Genomic DNA, 6151 nt, shown 5'->3' with positions numbered 1-6151 from the left:
ACTCTTCATCATCTTTTTGATCTGCACCTTGGGAAGTGGCATCTTTTTTTGAAAAAGTTTTCAACTTTAGTTGTTTATTTTGGTCATCACCTGGCCATGCTTGGCTTGTTCCTGGCCCTGCGCTCAGGGATCACTCCTGGCGGGGGTCGGGGAACCGTGCAGGGGAGCCACGGGCAGAGCGAACCCCCTGCCCGCTCTAGTACTGTTCTCGCCCCCACTTCCGCACCAGGAACTGGCGCTCTTTCATGTAGACGGTCATTTCGTGTGGGCTCAACAGAAGGAGCTCGGGTGGGGCCTTCAGACCAGGGCCTCGTGGCCTTTCGGGTTTTGTGGCAGGAGCCTCGTTCCCCCCACCCCAACACCTGCAGAACCGAAAGCGTGGACTCGTTCCCAGGTGAGAGATTGCCAGGCTGTGCTCTGGACAGTGCGGGGTCCTGGCACACCTTCAGCTCCGCGGGCTCGGGCAGCTGCAGCCCCCGAGTCCGTTGCCCTTCTGAGTTTCCGGTGATGGGGTCCTGAGAACGAGGCGGGGGTCCGCTTGGAAGCACCAGACGGGGTGCTGGCTGGCTGGGGCTGGCCCTGGAACCCGCCCGTGGAGGCAGCGACACATTTTGTAGAACGCTCCCTCCAAGATGTTCCTGCCATCTGCTGGAGCCTCGTCCTATTAATAGCCAGGACGACGGTGAGACTGGGCGGGCCTCGCGCTACTCGAGTCTCCGCACCCTGAAACGGGAGCCACGAAAGGGGATCCTCGGCATTGCCGCCTGCCGGGCTGCAGACACCGGCTTCACGTGAGATGGAGGCACAGTCCACCACCAGGCAGGACGTGGGCAGATTGCAGGATGACGCGATTGCCACGGCAGCTTCCAGGCTGAATTTATACCGCTCTCTAGAAAGCGCCTCCAGGGAGGGAGTGCAGCGGGTAGAACGCTCGCCTCGCACGCTGCTGACACACGTTCAATCCCCGGCATCCCGTGTGGTTCCCCCCAAGCCCCACCCGGAGTGATCCCTGAGCACAAAGCTGGGAGTCAGCTCAGCACAGCCGGGGTGGTCCCTAACAAAAAGTCAAAAATGGGACTGGAGCAATAGCACAGTGGGGAGGGCGTTTGCCTTACACGCAGCTGACCCAGGTTCGATTCCCAGCATCCCATATGGTCCCCTGAGCACCGCCAGAAGTGATTCCTGAGTGCATGAGCCAGGAGTGACCCCTGTGCATCGCCGGGTGTGACCCAGAAAGCAAAAAAAAAAAAAAAAAAAAACCCAGTCAAAAATGCCTCTTTGGAGACTTAGAGTACGTTTGTTTTGCACATTGCCAACCCTGCATCCCATATGGTGCCCTGAGCACCACCAGCAGTGATTCCTGAGTGCAGAGCCAGAGTAACCCCTGAGCATATGACCCAAAAACTTTAAAAAAAAAAAAAAAGCCCTGGGTCTGGAGCAATAGCACAGTGGGTAGGGCGAGGTTCAATTCCCAGCATCCCATATGGTCCCCTGAGCACTGCCAGGAGTAACCCCTGTGCATCACCAGGTGTGACCCAAAAAGAAAAGCCCCTTAAAATACCTGACAGCAGACTGGAGTGCCAGTACAGCGGGCGGGGGGGGAGCGTTTGCCTTGTATGCAGCCAACCCAGGTTTGACCCCCGACATCCCATATGGTCCCCCGTTTACTGCCAGGAATAGCCCCTGAAAATTACTAGGTGTGACCCCAAACAAAAAATACCTGAGGATCCGGTAGGTAAGTGAGCTGTCCAGCACGTGTCATCGGATCCCTGGTATTCTGAGAGTTCTGGATGGCAGACCCGGAAGGGGCTTCGCCTGAGAGTAGCTGATGCCCGCTGCTCGAGTTTCCTCCGGGGCCGCGATCTCCAGAGATGGTGAAGGCACACCAGATCCCTTAGGTCTGCCGGGCTGTGCTCAGCTCCCGAGGGCTCTCCTGCGCTGCCCGCTGCATCCCTCCCAAGCGTGACCTCGTTTTTCAGGCAGAGTGCCCAGATTTTTGTCACATCATTGGCCTACATTTTGGGGTCTGGGGGAGGGGGAGTTGGGGACATACCCAGTGGTCCTCAGGTGTCCTGACTGTGCTTAGGGTTTCCTCCTGGTGGTGCTGGGGGTGGGGGGGGACGTGGTGCCAGGAATCAGACCCAGACCTTCCCCTGTGCACAGACTGTGCTCAACGCATCATGCGCTCTCTGTACCTTTGATACCATTTTTTGTTTTTGTGGTTTTGCTGGGCTGGAGTGATAGCACAGCGGTCGGATGTTCGCCTTTCACGCAGCTGACCCGTGTTCGATTCCTCTGCCCCTCTCGGAGAGCCCAGCAAGCTACCGAGAGTATCGCGCCTGCACGGCAGAGCCTGGCAAGCTCCCTGTGGCATGTTGAATATGCCAAAAACAGTAACAAGTCTCACAATGAGAGACATTACTGGTGCCCGCTCGAACAAATCGATGAGCAACGGGATGACAGTGACAGTGGTTTTGCTTGTTTAGGGGGCCTGCCCAGTTGTGCTCAGGACTTATTCCTGGCTCAGTGCTTGGGGAGCCGTATGTGGTGCAGGGGATAGAACCTGGGTCAGCTGCATATGGTCTAGCACGGTCAGAGGCATTTCCTATGCTTAGGTTTCCTATGGACCCTTTAGGAAGCAGATGAGAGCCGTGGTCCTCCCCCACACAAAGACTTTATTTATTTATTTATTTATTTTTGCTTTTTGGGTTACACCCGGCGATGCACAGGGGTTACTCCTGGTTCTACACTCAGGAATTACTCCTGGCGGTGCTCAGGGGACCATATGGGATGCTGGGATTCGAACCCGGGTCGGCTGCGTGCAAGGCAAATGCCCTACCCGCTGTGCTATCACTCCAGCTCCCCACACAAAGACTTTATAAAACTTCCATTGCAAAGGATTTTGCATTAGAACCAGACTCCACTTTGTGGGAGGGGGGGCGCTGGGGGGAGCCTGGAGCACAGCAGGTAGGGCGTTTGCCTTGCACATGGCTGACCTGAGTTCAATCCCCGGCATCCCATATGGTCCCCTGAGCACTGCCAGAAGTCAGCCCTGAGCATCTCTGGCTGTGGCCCAAAACCAAAGAAAATATTTTTTTTTTCTGCATAATCAGAGCTAGGAGTCCATTTTCTGTTTCAGAAATTTTCAACCTATAAAAATAAGTTTTAGCATTTTAAACTTTGTAAATGTATTTCACAGTGATTCAATAAAAGTAAGTTTTAGGGACCCTGGAAATAGTACAGTGGTTAGGGCACATGCGCAGCATATGCCTGGGTTGGATGTCCGGTACCACGTGGTCCCCCAGGACCACCAGGGGTGACTCTAGAGGTCCCCAGCACGACCAGGATGACCATGGCACTATAGACCTGAACAGCATCACACCTTGTGCCCCTACAGTGAACTGGCCGTGTTGGCTGAGAATTGCCAGTGGGGTCCCCAGAGCTCCACTTGGAGGCCACACCCTAAAAATGTTTTAGAGATGACCAGTCAAGAAACATCTTTCTTTTCTTTTCTTTTTTTTTTTTTCTTTTTGGGTCACACCTGGCGATGCACAGGGGTCACTCCTGGCTCTGCACTCAGGAATTACCCCTGGCCATGCTCAGGGGACCATATGGGATGCTGGGATTTGAACCCGGGTCGGCCGCGTGCAAGGCAAACGCCTTACCCGCTGTGCTATCGCTCCAGCCCAAGAAACATCTTTCTTGGGCAGAGCAATAGTACAGCAGATAGGGCCCTTGCCTTGCACGTGACTGACCTGGGTTTGGTCCCTGGTACTGTATTGATACGGTCTCCAATAGCTGCCAGGAATGATTCCTGAGCACCACCAGGTATGGCTCCTTCCCCACATATATATATATATATAAATATAAGTACGTATATATATCTTATATATAATAGCACAGCGGGTACGGCGTTTGCCTTGCATGTGGCCGACCCGGGTTTGATTCCTTTGTCCCTCTCAGAGAGCCCGGCAAGCTACCGAGAGTATCCTGCCCACACGGCAGAGCCTGGCAAGCTACCCATGGCATATTCGATATGCCAAAAACTGTCACTGTCATCCCATTGCTCATCGATTTGTTCGAGCGGGCACCAGTAAAGTCTCTCATTGAGAGACTTATTGTTACTGTTTTTGGCATATCCAATATGCACGGGTAGCTTGCCAGGCTCTGCCGTGCAGGCTCGATACTCTCGGTAGCTTGCCAGGCTCTCTGAGAGGGGCGGAGGAATTGAACTCAGGTTGGCCGCGTGAAAGGTGAACACCCAACTGCTGCGCTATGGCTCCAGCCATGCCAAAAACAGTAACAAAAAGTCTCATAGTGGAGACGTTACTGGTGCCCACTCGAGCAAATCAATGAACAATGGGACAACAGTGCTATTTTATATAACAATGATATGCAATGTATATTTTAGCTCAGATCCTTCTAGGATTTTTTTTGGGGAATTGTTTGGTTTGGGGGTACCTGGCGGTGCTCAGAACTTACTCCTAGCTCTGTGCTCAGGGATCACTCTGGCAGTCTCAATGTTCAGGATTCTTCCACTGAGTACATGTAGTGCATGTAGTGAAAGCTGAACCAGGGGTAAAAATCTTACGAATTTGTCTCGTGAAGGACATCAAGCCAATTGGCAAACTTCAATAAGGTCTATCAGTTAGATAATAGAATAATAGAGGGGCTGGGCGATAGCACAGTGGGGAGGGAGTTTGCCTTGCACGCAGCCGACCAGGGTTCGATTCCCAACATCCCATATGGTTCCCTGAGCACCGCCAGGAGTAATTCCTGAGTGCAGAGCCAGGAGTAACCCCTGTGCATTGCTGGGTGTGACCCAAAAAGCAAAAAAAAAAAAAAGAAAGAAAGAAAGAAAAAAAGAAGTAAACAGAAGCTGATGCTTATTTTGTGAACAGATGACTGCAGAAATGGAGACTTGTCACTAAATAGACTTGGCAAATGCTCCTTGAAAATGAAACGAAAAGGCCGAAAGAACAGTGGCTCAGGTGCTTACCATGCACGGGGCTGGCCTCGGTTCCATCCACCAGGAGTGAGCCTGAAGCAAGAGCCAGTAGGAAATAAGCCCTGAACGTAGCCAGGTGTGGCTCACAAACAAAATATTTAAGTGAGGCCACTCTCTGCCGAGATGTGACCCAAGCAGCTGCACTTATGCGGCCTCTCCATTGCTGAATGACCATGATTCCGGAGGCCACCTCTACTTTTGGCACCAGCAGCTTCTTGCAGAAGTGTCTCGGGGCTGGAGCGATAGCACAGCGGGTAGGGCGTTTGCCTTGCACGCAGCTGACCCGGGTTCGAATCCCAGCATCCCATATGGTCCCCTGAGCACGGCCAGGGGTAATTGGTAATTCCTGAGTGCAGAGCCAGGAGTAACCCCTGTGCATCGCCAGGTGTGACCCCCCCCCCAAAAAAAAAAGAAGTGGGGCTGGAGCAATAGCCTAGCGGATAGGGCGTTTGCCTTGCACACAGCCGACCCGGGTTCGATTCCCAGCATCCCATATGGTCCCCTGAGCACCGCCAGGAGTAACTCCTGAGTGCAAAGCCAGGAGGTAACCCCTGTGCATTGCCGGGTGTGACCCAAAAAGCCAAAAAAAAAAAAAAAGTGTCTCTAGACTGTGAACCAAGCCACGGCCCCATGCTGTCCCAGGAGGGGAAAGGTTTTTCTCTCTCGGCTTTTCCTTTTGGGGGCGTGGGGGGGGGGCGGCATGGCGACCGCCATATTATAAGGACCACTAAAGAGAGGTATGAGCTTGCAATGATGCAATTTCTGGCAGAAATGTTCCTGAACTTAGTTACTAAAATACAGAAATCCAAAACAACACAGCCACTATTGCGGCCATGCAACCTCATATCTCTATTCTCAGCAATGGAAAACAACTTATCAAATACTTCCTTTTCAGGTCTGATTTTGGGGGGGAAACTCCAAACAACAACAGTGAGTTTTTTATTGAAATATTGAATGTAATCAAAGTAAAGAGAAAGTAAAGTGAAAATTATCAGCTACACAGGCAGGGGGTGGTGGGGGTGGGTGGGAGGGGGTATATTGGTGTTCTTGGTGGTGGAACATGTGCACTGGTGAAGGGATGGGTGTTCGATCATTGTATAACTGAGACTTAAGCCTGAAAGCTTTGTAACTTTCCACATGGTA

The sequence above is a fragment of the Sorex araneus genome, chromosome 1 (genome assembly GCF_027595985.1).
Source record: "Sorex araneus isolate mSorAra2 chromosome 1, mSorAra2.pri, whole genome shotgun sequence".
Taxonomy (NCBI): Eukaryota; Metazoa; Chordata; class Mammalia; order Eulipotyphla; family Soricidae; genus Sorex; species Sorex araneus.
This window is presented reverse-complemented; position numbering follows the sequence as displayed.